The following is a 19,254-nucleotide window of genomic DNA, read 5'->3' as shown; positions in this document are numbered from 1 at the left end:
AATCCAGAGAAAATAGATGAATTCCTGGAAAAATACAACCTCCTAATATTGAACCAAGTAGAAAATGAAAACTTGAACAGACCCATAATAAATTCCGAAACTGAATCAGTAATTTAAAAAACCTACCAGCCAATAAACAAAAAACGCCCTGGGCTAGATGGCCAGATGGATTCATAGCCAAATTCTATTTGACATACAAAGAACTGGCACCAATCACATTGAAACTATTCCCAAAAAATTGTATAAGGAGAGGCTTCTCCTCCCTAACTCATTCTATCAAGGCAGCATCAGTCTGATAACAAAATTTGGCAAGAACATAACCATAAAGGAAAACTCAAAGGCTGAATATATTACAGGTCCCAGACTCCTATTTCCACATTTAAACCACTTCTCCTTTATACAATAGAGACATTAGCTCCTTTGAAGAGATTTTCATCAGTCTAAAATAGTGTCTTCTGCACAACTATCATATGCCTGTGTTTTCCATATATGTGGGTGTTTGTATATACACACACACCAATATCTGTATGCACATAATACAATTTTATCAATTTTCATGTTTACAATTGACAAATGTTGATAAGAAAATATATGTACTAAAGAAGCATTTTACAAGTACAGGTAGTCAGTGATGCTCTTTTCTATATATTAATACATATATATACATAATTTAAAAATACACATTTTTGTATTGAATATTTTTTCAAGAGAAATAACTTAAGCTAATATCAGTATTGATAACATTTTTTTCCCAAAAAAACCACCCAACATTTTTATAATTTTAAGTAAAATTGTACTCCTCCTCCAAAAACACTCACATCCTAAATGTATAGTCTTCCCTTTGTTCCTTGTTCTTCTGGCTTCGTAAACACCCATAAGGCATGTGGTTCAAAACACTTGGACACAAGTTACTGGAAAGCTTCAGGATCCCTTTTTGCTTTTGTTCATGATTTACTGAATAGGCCTCAAGCTCTTCTCCCTCTAAAGATTATTTCACATATATGGAAACATTTTACTTAAAAAATTAGAAAAAAATCAGGGATAAAATAGAGGACTTTTTTATTGTTTTCAACTGAAGTGCCAAACTTTATAGCAAATTATGATTTATCTTAAACACATTCAAATTAACTTGTTGCACAGATTTGTGAAATTGCAAATTAATTTTATGTTTTTCTTTTAAAATTTTTATATATTTAGGGGGAAAAATGCAAGTTTCTTACATGTATATGTTGCATAGTGGTGAACATATATATGTCGCATAGTCATGAATTTTAGGATTTTTGTGTGACTATGATCCAAAAAGTGAATATTATACCCAGTAGGTAATTTTTCAACTTTTTTATTTCACTCTGTATGTTCATGTGTACCTATATTTTAGTCCCCACTTGTAAATGAGAACATATGGTATTCATGTTTGTGAGTTATTTCACTTAGGATAATGGCCTGCAGCTGCATCCATATCCATGTTGCTGCATAAGACATTATTTCATTCCTTTTTATGGGTGAGTAATATTCCATGGAGATATCTATCTATCTATCTATCTATAGATATATCACATTTTCTTTGTCCAATTCTCTGTTGATAGACACTTAGGTTGACTCCATATCTTTGCTATTGTGAATGGTGCTATGATAAACATACAAATGCAGTTATCTTTTTAATATATTTTTTGAGGGGGTAGATACACAGAATTAGGATTGCTGAATCAATGGTAGTTCCATTTTTAGTTCTTTGAGAAATTTCCACACTGTTTTCCAGAGCAGTTATACTAACTTATATTTCCATCAGTATAAATGGTGGTGTATAAACATTCCATTTTCTCTGCATCCTTGCCAACATCTGATCTTTTCATTGTTTTTGTTAGCCATTCTGATGGGTGTAAGATCTCATTGTGGTTTTGACTTGCATTTCTCTGATAATTAGAGATGTTGACTTTTTTTTTTATGTTTGTTGGCAACTTGTTTATTTCCTTTTGAAAAATGTCTGCTCATGTCATTTGCCCATTTTTTAATGGAGTTTTTTTTTTCCTTGTTGAGATGTATGACTTCCTTGTAGATACGGGATATTAGCCTTTTGTCAGATGCATAGATTTCAAATATTTTCTCCTATTCTCTAGGTTATCTGTTTACTCCGTTGATTGTTTCTTTTGCAGTACAGAAGCTCTTTAGTTTAATTAAGTCCCATTTTATCTATTTTTGGTTTTGTTGCAAATTTGTTTTTGAGGACTTGATCATAAATTCTTTCCCTAGGCCAATGTCCAAAAGAGTCCATCCTAGGTTTTCTTCTAGAATTTTTATAGTTTGAGGTTTTTAATCCACCTTGAGTTAATATTTCTATATGGTGAGAGGTAGGAGTCTTTCTTTCTTTTGCATATGGCTATCTAATTTTACCAGCACCATTTATTATGTAGGTTCTCATTTCCCCAGTGTATATTTTCATTGACTATTTCAATGATCAGCTGGTTGTAGGTATGTGGCTTCGTTTCTGGGTTCTCTCTTCTGTTTCATTGTTCTATGTGTCTATTTTTATACCAGTGCCATGCTGCTTTGGTTACAATAGTCTTGAAGTATAATTTGAAGTCAGGTAATGTGATGCCTGGTGAATATAGATGAAATAATCATCAATAATATAGTAGCAAATATAATCCAGTAGCACATCAGAAAGATAGTACACTATGACCCAGTGGGATTTATCCAGGGAATGCAAGAATAATTCAACATATGCAAATTAGCACATGTGATACATCACATAAACAGAATTAAGGACAAAATCCACAGGATTATCTCAATAGACAGAGAAAAAGCATTCAGTTAAATTCTGCATCCCTTCCTGATAAAAATCCTCAACAAACTAGACATAGAAGGAACATACCTCAACATAATTAATGTACATTAATTAGTAGCATTTCTGTACATCAATAACAGTCTAGCTGAGGAACAAATCAAAAAGGCAATCCCATTTACAGTAGCTACAAATAATATAAATACGCATGTGTTTGTGTTTGTGTGTGTGTGTGTGTGTGTGTTTAGAGACAGGATGTCTCTATCACACAAGCTGGAGTGTAGTGGCATGACCATAACTCACTGCAACTTTAAACTCCTTGGCTCAGTGATCCTCTCACCTCAGCCTCCTGAGTAGCTGGGACTTCAGGTGCATACTACCATGCCTAGCTAATTAAAAAAAAAAATTGTAGAGATGGGGCCTTGCTATGTTGCCCAGCCTTGTCTCAAACTCCTGGCTTCAAGCGATCGTACTGTCTCAGCCTTACAAATCACTGTGATTACAGCAATGAGCCACTGCACCCGACCTCCTTTTTTTGAACTTTTAAGTTGAGGGGTACATGTGCAGGATGTGCAGGTTTGTTATGTAGGTAAGCGTGTGTCATGGGGGTTTGTTGTATAGATTATTTCATCATCCAGTTATTAAGCCTAGTATCTATTAGTTATTTTTCCTGATCCTCTCCCTCCTCCCACCTTCCAAGCTCTGACAGGCCCCAGTGTATGTTGTTCCCTGCTATGTGTCCATGTGTTCTCATCATTTAACTCCCACTAATAAGTGAGAACATGTGGTATTTGGTTTTCTATTCCTGAATTAGTTTGTTAATGATAATGACCTCCAGCTCCATCCATGTTAATACAAAATAACATGATCTCATTCTTTTTTATGGCTGCATAGTATGCAATGGTTTTATATGTACCAGATTTTCTTTATCCAATCTACCATTGATGGACATTTAGGTCGATTAAGTGCCTTTGCTATTGTAAAGAGTGCTGCAATGAACATGCATGCATGTGTCTTTATAATAAAATGATTTATATTCCTTTGGGTATTTCCAAAGGCAATTCCAAGTAATGGGATTGCTGGTTCAAATGATACTTCTGTCTTTAGGTCTTTGAGGAATTGCCACACTGTCTTCCACAATAGGTGAACTAATTTACACTCCCACCAACAGTATATAAGCATTCCCTTTTCTCCACAACCTCACTGTAATGTGTTATTTTTTGACTTTTTAATCATAGCCATTCTGACTGGTGTGATATGGTATCTCACTGGGGTTTTGATTTGCATTTCTCTAATGATCAGTGATGTTGAGCTTTTATTCATATGCTTGTTGACCACATTTATGTCTTCTTTTGAAAAGTGTCTGTTCATGTTTTCATTGATATTTTCAAAGAACTCCTATTAAAATACCAATGTCATTTTTCACAGAAATAGAAAAAAATGCTAAAATTCATATGTAAACTCAAGACACTGAAAAGCCAAAACGGTCTTGAAAATAACAAAGTGGTAGGTCTCACACTTCCTAATTTCAAAACATACTACAAAACAATAATTATTAAGATAGTATGTTACTGGCATAAATGTAGATGTATAAATTAATGAAATAGAACAAAGAGCCCAGAGATAAATCTTCAAATGGTGTTTCAACAGTGTGCCCAGATTACACAGTAGGGAAAGGCCAATCTCTTCAACAAGTGGTATTGAGAAAACAATATTCACAAGAAAAAAATGAAGCTGGACCTTTATTTACATCACATACAAAACTAATTTAAAATGAATTAAATACTGAAATGTAAGAATTGAATTAAAACTATAAAATTTGTAGAATCGAACATATGGTAAAATCTTCAGGACATTAAATTTGGCAATGATTTATTGGATATGACACCAAAAGCATAGGCAAAATATTTTTTTAAATAGCCAAATAAGAATGCAACAAACTTAAACATTTCTGCACAGCAAAGGAAACAATGGACAGAGTGGGAAGACAACTTACATAGAGGAATAAGATACTTGCAAATTACATATATGATAAAAGGTTGACATCCAGAATATATAAGGAAGTCCTATACCTCAATAGCAACAAAACAACTTGATTATTTTTAAATGAGCAAAGGATTGAAATAGTCATTTCTCCAAAGAACATGTACAAATGGCAATAAGCATATGAAAAGATGCTCGACATCCCTCATCATCAGGGAAATGCAAATAAAAAACACAGTAAGATATAATCCCCTCCCTCCTCAGAAAGGCCACTATCAAAATAACAACATATATCAAGTTTTGGTGAAAATGTGGAGAAGTTGGAACAATCATACCCTCGTGGTGGGAATTATGGAAAATGTTATAGTGGTTCTTCAGAATAAGAAAAATAGAATTAATATATGATCCAGCAATCCCACTTCTGAGCATTAATCCAAAAGAATGTAAAGCGGGATCACAAAGAGATACACATTCATTTTCATCACTGCATTTTTCACAATAGCAATGAGTCATATGCAAGCAAAATATCTGTCAACAGATAAATGGATAAATAGAAGGTGGTATATACATAAAATAAAATATGTAGCATTTAAAGAGAAGGAAATCCTGTCACATGCTACAACATGGATGAATCTTAAGAACATTGTGCTAAGAGAAATAAGCCAGTCATAAAAGGTTAAATCTATGTTATTCTACTTATATAAAATAGCTGTACTAGTAAAAATCATAGAAACAGAAAATTGAAAGGTGGTTACCAAGGGTTGAATGGAGAAACAAGATAGAATTAGTATTTAGTGGCTATGGAGTTTTACTTTCTCAAAATAAAAATGTTGTAGAGATTCGGCCAGGCGCAGTGACTCACGCCTGTAATCCCAGCACTTTGGGAGGCCCAGGAGGGCAGATCACAAGGTCAAGAGATCAAGACCATCCTGGCCAACATGGTGAAACCCCGTCTCTACTAAAAATACAAAAATTAGCTGGGCGTAGTGGCACATGCTTGTAGTCCCAGCTACTCGGGAGGCTGAGGCAGGAGAATCACTTGAACCCGGGAGGCGGAGGTTGCAGTGAGCCAAGATTGTGCCACTGCACTCCAGCCTGGTGACAGAGCGAGACTCTGTCTCAAAAAAAAAAAAAAAGTTGTAGAGATTTGTTGTACAACAACGTGAATGTATTTAAAATTACTGACCTGTACACTCTAAAATGGCTAAGATGTTAAATTTAATGTTATGGGTTTTTTTTTTTTTGCCACAATAATAAAAATAAAAGTACCGGAAATTTCTGAACAGAATAAAGGTAAATGCCCAGTCAACATGTGAATAAAAGTTCAATTTCAGTTATGAAGCATTGCAGAATAATACAATTAGGTTTTTAAATTAACAAAACACCTATATATAATTATTATTAGATATTTTTGCTTATAAAATTATCAAATATTTTTCTTAATTTTCTTGGGTGATAATGGAGATAGATGAAATTTCTTAATTGCTCATCATTGGTGCAAACTCGCTGAAAGGCAATTTAACAACATGTAACAAAATATTCAAAAATATATATGCCTCTGATTCAGAAATTTAAAATCTGGGAATTTATTCTAAGTAGATAATAATAAATTGCATAAAACTTTAGTTACAAAGTTGTTCATCATAGTAACATTTGGTAAAGTAAAATATTCATAAACTAAATATTTAACAATATGTGGTTGGCTAAATAAGAATGAATAAGAATAAATTTTCTTAATACAATATCTAATTTTGGAGTAGAAAAATATCAAATGGCATCAAATATGATATCAAATAAGATGTGTGTGTGTGTGTGTGCATGAGTGTGTGTATAGTGACAATGATGGTGCAATATAGAAAATGACTATGGAGACCAAGAATTGAAACATAGTGTAAGGGCTTGGCAGGGAATGATTTTCTTTCCTTAAATAAATGTAAGCTGAAATAGATATATGCCAAATAGTCTGTAAGTGAAGAAGAAAAGAAAGTGAATAGTGAGAGAAGGCAACATAGATTTTCCTCCTTCTTTTTCCTGAGGGTAAGGTGTTCATTCTATGAACAATGTTTGCCAGCTGTGATATGCAGCACGTTCGTGCATTATCTCATTTAATCCTAACAATAATCATGAATTTATGTTTATTATAATTTGCATTTTATAGTTGTGGAAACAAAGGCAATGGGGTTCACACAGGTAATAAGGACAGAGTTGGAATACTAGCTTTCAGAGCATTTACAGAGGTTGAACAGAGCAGAGGACATGAGATACTTGTGTATCTAAGTAAGTTCTGGGAATGGTGATTTTGAGTCTAGAGCATGCAGGTGAGACTGGCTCATGAACTTCAGGTGATGCATTCGCTTTGAGACAAAGAGAAGCCCTATGTCCTCAGCACTAACAGTGCAGAGAAGCAGAGGGCTTTTAAGGGATTGGCATATGGGTAAGTCAACATCACAGGGAGAGTTTTAAATTTCATATATCATTATTGTCTTCCTATTGTTTACATATAATTTTCTGATAATTCAAATATTAAAATATACCTCTAAGTGTGCTAACCAGGAGTGGTGGTATCTGTAGGCAAGGCAGAGAGCAACATTCAGAAAAAGAAGGGAATCTATGAAGAGACAAAAATATTTCTAGAAGTTCCCTAAGCATCAGATTTTGCATACTTCATTTAATCCTCAAAAATCTGAAAAATCACCACTAAAAAACTTATCCATGTAACCAAAAACCACCTATACCCTCAAAAATTATTGAAATAAAATTTTAAAAAATAAACAAAAAGAAAAATATTAAAAGAAGCCTTATGAAATAAGGATTATTAACATCATTGAGGGTTGAAGAGGGTTCTTTTCTCTCATAAGTGTTAAGTAATTTTCTCAATGCCAAAGTGCTACTAGATGGTAGAGTCAGAATTGCTCTCTGGAGAAATGAACATAACAATTAATGGCAGAATCCAAATGTCTATCAATCACTGAATGGGTACACAAAATGTGGTAAATCCATATGATGACATATTATTTTCCAATAAAAATGAATGAATTGCTAAACATGAAAGAACCATTAAAACATCATGGTATATGAAAGGAGCCAGTCACAAAAGATCACATACTATATGATTCCATTTATATGAAGTGTTGACAAATCTATAGACACAGAAAGTAGATCCATGGTGGCCAGGCACTCAGGAAAGTGAGGAATGGAAAGTGGTTACTAATGACTAGGGAGTTTCTCATTGGTAGTGAAAATGTTTTAGGATTATATATTGGAGATGACTGCACAACCTGTAGACATACTTTTAATATAATAAAATCTGCTGCATTATACACTTTAAAATGATACATTTTATTGTATGTAAATTATACCTGAGTAGTAAAAAGTGAATGACAATGAGGTTGTATAGGGTTTCATGATTATAAATTATTTTCACCTGTTCCATGTTAAATGTAATATGGTTAACTTTTAAAAGGAAAAAGAGAAAAGAAAAAAATAAGACATAAATCTAAATATACCTATCAAATAGAAAACATCAAGTAAATCTAAATAGAACCAAGAGCACTGGCCACAGACATTTTATAACTAGATAGCAAATTTGTTCCCATCTAAAACTGTAAAGAAGGGATTCTCACCCCACAGGAAATGAATTTGTGAGCAGCTGCTCTTCATTGTCCTGACAATCTTGAGGTCCTGACCTCTTTGAGACGCAGCACTAAGTAAAATCCACCAAATCCATGCTGGAAAAATATGTTTAATGCCTCCCGCTGTAACAGTATCACAGCCAACAGGCCAGGTCTCCCTGAGACTCACGTGCCTCACCCCTTTGATTAAACCGAAGACAATCAGAGGAGGAAGGTATGACCTGCTTTTGATTTAGTGAGCTGGGCGTGGTGGAGTTGTAGATTATTGAACATTATTTTGACCTAGCACTGAATATCTGTAGGACCTTGGGCAAGTTATCTGACCTCTCAGAACCTCTATTTCTTCGCCTGCTACATGGGGAAGTTTCCTGTGGCAAAGCTGTTGTTGTCTTGAGAACTCAGGGACACATTAGCATGTGTAGTACTTAGTACTATGCCAGGCCCTGAAAAAGTGCTTCATAAATATGGTTGGTGCCATTGTGGATTGAAATGGTTTGACTGTGACCCCACCCAAATCTCATATTGAATTGTAGCTCCCATGATTCCTGGGAGGGACCCAGTGGGAGATAATTGAATCATGGGGGCAGTTTCCCCATACTGTTCTCATGGTAGTGAATAAGTCTCAAGGGATCTGATGGTTTTATAAGGAGACACTCGTTTTGCTTGGTTCTCATTCTCTCTTGCCTGCGCCGTGTAAGACACGCTTTTTGCCTTCTCCGGTGTTTGTGAGGCTTCCCCAGCCATGTGGAACTGTGAGTCCATTGAACCTCTTTTTCTTTATTAATTACACAGTCTTGGGTATGTCTTTATCAGCAGCATGAAAACCGACTAATACATGGACTTTTATCATTTCTTCCATTTTTTTGACAAACGTATTGGTTGTCAACTCTGTGCCAGGCATGATTCTAAGCACTGGGAATGCGGCAAAGAACAAAACGGATCAAAAATATGGAGCCTACCTGTTGGTGGGGGAGAAACATAATTAAGATTAAAAATAATACTGTATAAGTAGTATGTTAGGTAGTGATAAGTTGCTGAAGGAAAAAAAATGAAAGAGGAAGGTCAGTATGAAGTGTCAGTAGAAGATAAGATCTGACAAGATATGTTGATAGAACAGCTTAATCAGGAGGTATTTAAGAGCCAAAGCTCTATGCTAGCTTGAATCTGCTACAGGGCTAGAAATAATGATCTACCAAATAAGTGGTAAGCACTTCAGAAATATTGAATACTCTCAGAGTTAGAAGATACCTTAAAGTCTGTTATTTAAACCATGTGGTTAGTCCCTGACTTTTCTTTGTAACCATTATCTGGATTTAATCAAATTACACTCCAATAAATGCAAGATAACTAATTCACTACTTCTTGGGGCCATTCATTTTATTCTTATACAATTTTTCCCTTGGAAATCTATGTTTTATTTTTAAATTTTGAATTAATATGGATACCTAATATTTGTGCATATTTATGGAATACACGTAATGTTTTGATACAGGCATAAAATGTATAATTAATTCTTACACAATTCTTGCCATGAATATAACCTCTTTCCCTGTAGCATTAAACAAAAATTTAAAAATGACTATACTAGGCCCATTTCACCTTTCCAACTACCAAGGTCTTTTTGTATTTCTATTCTGCCGTCAAACATAGTCTATATCACACCAATTATTGTGATCTATAACACCGAAGTAAAAAACTTTCAAGAGTTCAGGTGCCTGTAATCCCAAATACTCGGGAGGCTGAGGTGGAAGAATCACTTGAACCTGGGAGGCAGAGGTTGCAGTGAGCTGAGATCGTGCCATTGCACTCCAGCCTGTGCGAGAGAGAGCGAGATCCGTCAAAAACAAAAAACAAAACTGAAAGAAAGGAAGGAGAGAGAGAGAGAAAGAGAAAGAAAGAAAGAGAAAGAAAGAGAAAAAGAGGGTAGTGATGAAGATAGTGGCCTGTGAAAATGCCCCTATGGGCATTTCTACCTTGGCCATGCAACTCATTTTTAAGCAATGTTTATGTTATAAGTGAGCCAGTTACAAAATCATCCAAGTATATGATCATTTAGCTACAGATTTCTTATTCTTTTTTTCCTAGGAAGATAATAGGGCATTCTAATTTTTCTTAAAATCTAGATCTCTTATATATTCTGCATTGTGTTAGTCTAATTATTTTTTTCAAGAAACTTTTCATAATTTATGTTTTGTGAACTCATGCAAGATCCTCATAATTGTTTCATTTTAAAAGTACAATATTAAAAATCTTATTAATAAACCATAATAATTGCTGGCTTTCTAATGATATCATTCTAATGGCACTACATATTGTATAATTTATTCTCTTTCCAAAATGGAAAATATAAGATGTATGTATGCATATCCAACCTACTGGCAAATTTTCATATCTTTTTGTTTTTTTAATAACTTTTTTGATGGCCTCATTATATATTATTACTCTACAAGGTAAATTTTTTAATAAATAAATTTCATTTTGAAAATAATTCCCATTTTCAAATCCGTATATACTTTTTTTATTATACTTTAAGTTCTGGGGTACATGTGCAGAACATGCAGGTTTGTTACATGTGCCATGGTGGTTTGCTGCACCCATCAACCCACCATCTACATTAGGTATTTCTCCTAGTGCTATCCCTCCCCTAGCCCTCCACACCCTGACAGGCCCCAGAGTGTGATGTTCCCCTCCCTGTGTCCATGTGTTCTCACTGTTCAACTCCCACTTATGAGTGAGAACATGTGGTGTTTGGTTTTCTGTTCTCGTGTTAGTTTTTTGAGAACGATGGTTTTCAGCTTCATCCATGTCTCTGCAAAGGACATGAACTTATCCTTTTTATGGCTGCATAGTATTTCATGATGTATATGTGCCACATTTTCTTTATCCAGTCTGTCATTGATGGGCATTTAGGTTAGTTCCAAGTCTTTGCTATTGTGAATAGTGCTGCAATAAACACATGTGCATGTGTCTTTGTAGTAGAATGATTTATAATCCTTTGGGTATATACTCAGTAATGGGATTGCTGGGTCAACTAGTATTTCTGGTTCTAGATCCTTGAGGAATTGCCACACTGTCTTCCGCATACACTTTTAAAATCTGACAGCTTGGCCTGGAACACTGGGAGAGAAAAAGGCAGGCTATCTGCCTAGATTTTACTTCACATCAAAGAGATTGTATTTGAAAAGAATATAATCAAGCTATAAAAACAATCCTCTCAGCTAGGAAATATTCTTGAAACACTTCACCAACTTACCGCCTAGAATTTCTCTGTAACAAGTATGTTTGTTCTTTAATTTTCTTTTAAAAAATTATTCTACTGGATGGGGAAAACTAAACAGCATCTAATGAGGAATTTTTTCTTTCTGTGACTTATTATAACATCAGCCCATCTCTTTGCTTATTTTACTTATTGCTAATACAATTCAGGGTGAATTTTTTGTCATTCACCTTTTTTTACAAGCCTCCATTAATTATTGATTTAATTGACCTGACCTATTCTTATGGATCACTCTTCTATTTGCCCTCTTTTTCATCTTTTCTACATATACTTTTGGGGTTAAGGGTCTTCTTTGCACAACAATAATGTACCTTTTTAAAAAGTGAATCATACAACTTCCTAAGTGATATAATTTGGGAACTTTTTCTCTCCTCTCAAAATTAATTCATAATGCATATTGGCAACTTATATTGCTTTAAAACAGATGAAGCTTTCCTTTTGTAATTTTAGGATAGCCTCAGAAATGTATATACCCTTTAGAAAAACAACATTTTGAGATTCAATATCCATCAAGTACTAATGGCTGATGAAGTTCTTTATGGAAATCAGGCTTTGCTATGAAGAAAAAGAAGGAAAAGCTCAACACTGTCTAAAATCACAGGACACCCAGGAAATTGTGTCCTTTATATACTTAAACATCCCTGTTTCTGGTACAATATTCCTTTCTGGAAGCCAGCGACATCACCAACCCTGGGGCATGACAGTTTCATCTACACAGCCTCACCAGCCACACCAGCTCCAGCCATGTCTCCATCCTGGATCTCTCAAAATTGACCTTCCCTGTACTCCTTTTTTTGGGGGGGGGGAGTCTAACTTTTATCAGAAATTAAGATTTTTGAATTTATATCATGTCAATCAAGGAATCTCCCATATAGCATCTAAGCAATAATTTACCTCAGATCTGTTTTCTTTGGAAGGTGGAGGGGTTGCAAAAGATAAATAATAAGAATAGTGCTTTGATTTTGCCTGGTTTTAGGGGATTCTCAGGTTGCCTTCATACACCATACTTGGCTTGAAGTATAGGTGCTGAGCACTCTTTTTCATCACTATAACTTCCAGTTAAATGAGCTAAGACTTATCTTCCTGGTAATAATATATTTCTGACAGGTTTCAATAGGAGTATGAGAGTAACAGTAACAAGGAATTTGGCTAAGGGCATGAACGTAAATCACTTTTATTTGGAAGTCTTTTGGTGAAGTGATGGCTGATGTGAAAGGGAGCCCTCCACAGATGCTTGTTCAGTGCCAGGGCCCAGGCAATACGAGGTGCCTTGAAATTGAGGGCTGGGCAGTGGGTGGTAATGACAACTCCAACAACATTTCTGTGCAATTAAATAGTGCCCCCAAATTGTGGCCATTTGCTGCACTGTCATTCACTTCTAACTGGACATGCTGTTCAAGGGCCTTCCTGCTCCTCTAAGACTCTACTGATCTCTTCGTTTTTATTACTTTTCTTCCATTACACTCATATCTGTTTATCTGTAGGAATTTCTACAAGCCTAAATACAGATCCTCTTAACATTTTCAAATTCTAATCTCTCAAACATAACCTTCCATTCTCTAAGATTACCAGCTTTTAAAATGCAAAGATTAATGTTTGAATCTATTTATTCTTCATTTTGAAATGAACAAATAAATGCCTTATTGTCTTTGATTATATTCTATCACCAATGTCATTATGAGTATGAAAATAAATATTCAGCAATTTTCAAGTGTCTGAATAACTGTAATGAAACTGTTTCAGTTTAAGAAAACAAATTTTCTTTTCAGAAAGGGTCAAAGATTACCTTACTTCATGCAAAATGTCACTCTGGTGCTGCTAGGAACAGACTATATAACACTTTCTGTGGCAGAATGGCTTTTTTTTTTTAGATCACTGAGTCTCAATCTGTGTGCTTATAGGAATCACCTGGGGAACTTTAAAAACACTGAGGCCTAAGTCCCACCCCAGGTTTCTATCTAAGCTGCACACTAGAGCTTTTAAAACCTCACTTCAGCTCAATTGATTAATTGATGTTGGGTGAGTCTAGAATTTTTGAGCATTAAAATGCTCTAATGTAAAGCCAACATACAAACCACTGGTCTAGTCCCTTCTTACCCAACTTCCTTGGACAATGTAGAAAAAGCACTGTTCATACCATAACCTTTGTAGCCTGCATTTTAAGACAAACTCTACCCTATGATATTGCTGATTTGATTTGATAATTTCAAACAACAAATTTTCAATGCCTTTTTGAATTTTTTAAAACAAGTATTCATAGAAATGCTTGGGAGCATCAGATTTGTCTTAAGAAAAAAAATAAGAAGTACATACCTGCTTCAGCATTTTTTCCCTTCTACAGAACATAAGAAAGTCAAAAGATAGTTGAACTAATTCGTCCAGATAGTTCTCTAGAATAAATTAATTTATGCCCAGGTAGCAGAAAAATTGCTATAGAATGGACTCATTTACATACAAAATAATAATGCTGCTGCTAGCTATTTATGAAACAACTGTTTTAAAAATTAACTTTCATATGTTCAAAGAAACTAAGTGGGAAATAATTTTTAGCACTGCAATTTCCATCTCCATGGGACCATCCTAACTCTATACTTCAGATTTGTTCTTCCAACAGTCTCTTATGAATATTCAGTAGCAGGATTTTTTTACTTTTTTCCTTGTAGTCATAGATCTTAAAATTATATCTTCGTCTCAGATATATCACTCCTTCAACCTTTCGTCGCCTGGCAACATTTGTATCTACTGGAAACTTTTTAGAATTTCAAATTCTCAACACTGTCTCAGAACTACTAAATTAGAAACCTTGAATCTGGGGTCCAGCAAACTATGTTTTAATAAACCCATAATTCGGATACGTACTAAAGTTTAATAACCACTGATATACAAGATATAGTCATTTTTATTTGTGCTCTGATCCAGATAACTTCTTAGTTTGATTAGGCCCTAAATAATACTTTGTAGATTAGTCTATCTATTGCTGTCCCTAAACCAAGATCAATAATGACTTATAAAGAAAATCCCTTTAGAGAGCTCAGCCAGGACCACAAGACCTGCATAATTCTTTTAAGATACTTTGACTTCCATTATAGTCTTCACTTCTTGTTTACTTTGTAAGTAAATGGCCAAGGTCACACTTATGTTTTTGTTTCGTCTTGGTCTTGACATCAGTATCTGCATGCAATTCTAAAAATCAATAAAAAAAATTACAAAGGCAAGAAGGAAGACAGCTTCTTGACAGCCTGCTCTTTTCTGGGAGTCTATATGTGTTCTCTTTCTGTCAACAACACTCTACATTTATTATTCCAAATTCATTACCCTTTCTTGCCCCTAAGAAATATCTCAAGGGAAGCTTAATGCTTAACTCTGGTGAGTGATTGCCCTTCCTCATTCTGCTCACATTTCTCTTTTCTGCATCTTCTGTTTCATGTATCTCACATAACCTCATTTCTCTCTGTGATTTTTCTTATAATTGACCTCCTGTTCATCTTTATGACAAGAAATTTCCCTTATCTTCTCAGGATTCTCTCATATAGACAACCTACGACATGCATGCACAAAATTATTAAACACCCTTATCTTAGTACCAGTTCATTAAAAACAAAACAAAACAGACCTTGCAGCAAACCTTAACTTCTGTTTTATTGAGGAGGGTGGGTGTGAAATCCCAGGAAAGTAAAGGATTAGAGAGAGAAGGAACTGAGGGAAAAAAAATACAAGAAAGAAAGTAAAGTCAATGTAAAGAAATAGTATTATCAAGCTCATCATAAGAAAAGGTAGCTGCTTAATTCATCACATTGGTCATTCCCTGAGAGGCTATATGGAGTCATTGTACCTCAGAAGAATATGTGGAAAGAAGAAAGTGAATAGGATTTATCTAACAGAACCTTCTCGTTTACTGCATCACGCTGGTCCTAGTTTGACACACAAAACATTATCTCCCCAAACCTCTAGGTTGTGTTACTTAGCTTCTTCAGGTAACCACTGGGAGAGTAAGATCCTCCATCCATGATGCAAGACATCATCTAAACCAAGAAGTGGTGCGGTTTGCAATAGCTTCTGTGGGTTGTAGGACTTGAGTGTCTGAGCTGTGATGACTACTGCTCTCAGAACATGTGGAAGCCCAGTATCACCCTCGAAGGCAGAGAGAGCTGGTAGTGTTAGGAGATGTGTCCATTAAAATGATTGATGAGTTTGGGAGGCTGAGGCAGGTGGATCACGAGGTCAGGAGATTGAGACCATCCTGGCTAACATGGTGAAACCCCGTCTCTACTAAAAATAAGAAAAAAAGTTAGCTGGGTGTGGCGGCACGTGCCTGTAGTTCCAGCTACTCGGGAGGCTGAGGCAGGAGAATCGTTTGAACCTGGGAGGCAGAGGTTGCAGTGAGCCAAGATCGCGTCACACCACTGCACTCCAGCCTGGGCGACAGAGCAAGACTCCATCTCAAAATATAGATAGATAGATAGATAGATAGATAGATAGATAGATAGATAGATAGATAGATATTGATCAGGCTCTTCATTAAGAAGCTGGCCAAAACTTTAGGTGGTTACAGAGAGGCATATAGGTACAAGAGAATCTGGGGGAGTACATAAACTGGGTTAACCAATTGTACTCCCCCAATCTACTTGCACCCTGAGACTGAAGGTGATGATTCAATCTTCACCAGCTGAAATCTACTAAAGTTCTAAATATTTGTGTAACCGTTGCTTTTACTGGTCTTGAGGTTGTAACAGATATTCATCATCTTTTATTTTAGCAGAAGTTCTGATTTCCATCATCATCAGCAAACATTTAGTTTCACATGGGTTTCTTGAGTGGTAGAGTGAACTAGAGCTTCATTCCCTAGGAGTTTAATCCCTATTTAGCCTTGCTCCTGCTGACCTGGTGTTACAAGAATTGCCCATTTATACTAATCTCTTAGGTAGGAAGCATCAATGTATGACTCAGTGGAATTTCTGGATGAAAGATGAACTCTCCTCTGCCCCCCATTGTGCCATAACATCCTTGCTCTTCATAATAATCAAATTATATTCCATCTCCCAGTCTAGTAACACTTTGCTTACTTTCTCACTGCTGTAAGGAGTCCAAAATTGATAAGTCGTGGTTGCACCTTCCAATTCAGTTCCATAATGTGCACCTGTCAGGTTATTCCCCTTCTGAGACCTAAGACATTTAATCTGCAGCAGCTAAAGATTCCATAAGTGGGTCAGTAAAATGAAGGTGAAATGGACATATCCTACATTATGTGCATTCTAGATGTTAAATACAAAGGACCATATGTCACCTGTTGATTTAGTGCCTATACTGCACTTGTGACTCCTCCTATCCATGTATTTGATGACTCATAATGCTGCTATCCATGTATTTGATAACTCAAGTATTTGCTTTGAGTTTAGCTCATTTTGAGAGAGGGCTCTTTAGCATGTCTAGTTTGTGTTACGTGTTGCACTGTCACTTGAGTCAAATGACTTAGATCTGATAATGCTAGAGATATCTGGTATATGAATAATTCTGTGTGGAATCTCTGGCAAAGCCCAATAGAAGAGTTGTATAACAGACCCCTGGAGCTCTGAGAATAAGCTGTGTCTACACAATGAAGAGCTATTCTTATTTTTAACAAAATAAATAAAAATAAAATGGCTCCTGGCATGCTACTGAACCCTTATAAATACTGAGCAACTTGATGCCAGGTGGCTAAGAGACCAGAGATACTTGCAATAAAGCAACTGCTATCAAGGGCATTGAGTTACAGGTTTGAACTGAGTTTTAAAAGGGGAAAAAGGGGAAGAGGCTTATAAGCTGGGTTCAGGATAAATCATGTAAGAGATTGTTAGGTACTGAATGCTTGTGTTCCTGCAAAATTCATGTTGAAGCCCTCACTCTTAATGTGATGTTTGGAGGTGAGGCCTTTGGGAGATAATTAGGGTTAGATAAGGTTTGGTGATATTAGTGCCATTATAAGAAGAAACACTAGAGAGCTTTCGCTCTCTCCCCAAGTGAACAAAAAGGAGGTCTTATTAGCAAAAGCCGAGAGAAGAGGCATCAGAATGAAACCTACCTTGTAGGTACCTTGATATTAGATTAGCCACTAGAACTGTGAGAAATAAATCTATGTTGTTTAAGTCTATGGTATTTTGTTATAGCATCCTGAGATGACTAATACAGAGACCAAAACAAACACAAAAACTTAACAGGTACATTAAGCCTAGAATATTAGAAATAAAAGGGATCTTTGTGAACTTATCAGTTCACTTAATAGTTATTTTGCAGAGTTCTGAAAGGCTTGCAGAAATTAATAGGAAGAGGAAATATTTGATGTCCAAAGCTAAGTAGTAACTGAATGGGACTAGCTTAAAGTCATTTACTTTACATTAAAGCACCTGGCTGCATTTAAAGGTAGAAAATGTAAATTACAGTCTAGAATGCTCCAGTTCACAAAACTTGCTAGGTGGATAAGGGCAATGTTGACAATTCAATTTAACACATCATCCAATACCTCAAAATTGTTACCAAGAGAGGTTTTAATGATGTCACAAAGCATACAACTTATATAAAATTGAATGCTATTTAACTTATACAACATTTTTGTGGAAGAATTGGTAGTTTCTTTTGTTTCTAATGAATATGAGGAGCAAAACAATAGAAAAAAAGGAAGGAAGGAAGGAAGGAAGAATAAATCTGTTCCAGTTAGAAATTTGTTATTGAATAAAAAATTATAGAGATCTTACTCCACCAGTGCTTCATAAATATTAACACATTAAACTTCTTGACAGACTTATGAAATTTTACTATTATCCCATTTTTACAGTTGAGAAACTTTGTGACCTTGAACAATTTATTTAATATTTTTATGTGTCCTTTTTTTATATGAAGTTGATAACTGCCTGTAGTTGTGCAATAAAATATCCTTATTCTTAGAAAATCCAAGCAGGAAGTGGCAGTGGGAGATATTTTATTTTCATAGGTAATACTTAGTGACACAATTAAAAAGTCTTAAAATTACACAAATAAGCAAAAATTATCACCAGAGTTTAGTCTTTCATAAGATTCGCAAATGATAAAGGAGGATTAGTGCTCCTGTCATGGCATAATAATTAACTGTTCTTTATTCATAAAACAATGCTAAAACTAAATTCATGTTTTAAGCAACTGAAATATCAGTAAACCTATTGTAAAAATGTGTGTGGTTCAAAAAATAAGTCTTCAAACTACACAGAAAATGAATTTACAGATACTGCAACATATTTACACAACAAGAACAAAGCATTTAATCTGAGTTGAAATTGTTAATATCACCAGAGAGATCCATTTCTTAGAAAAAAGTTAAAACCTGTTTTCTCCAAAGTTCTAACTCTGATGGAAAATCAGCTTACAGAAACAATAACAATAATGTTGAGAAAGTATCTCATCTAAGAGACTCGGTGGGAAAGAAAACCATTCTTCTGGCTGTTGGCAGATTGTGTTAAGCAGTGGACCATAATATGGAGCAATAACCTTCTACTGTGCACTAAGTGCACAGCTCAGAAATTGCCATGAACTGAAAATTCCCAGTGAGATCAAGAGATGTCAGTGGGAAATTT

This window comes from Hylobates moloch, unplaced genomic scaffold (assembly GCF_009828535.3).
Source record: "Hylobates moloch isolate HMO894 unplaced genomic scaffold, HMol_V3 SCAFFOLD_7, whole genome shotgun sequence".
Taxonomy (NCBI): domain Eukaryota; kingdom Metazoa; phylum Chordata; class Mammalia; order Primates; family Hylobatidae; genus Hylobates; species Hylobates moloch.
The sequence above is the reverse complement of the archived record's forward strand: the minus strand, read 5'-3'. Positions refer to the sequence as shown.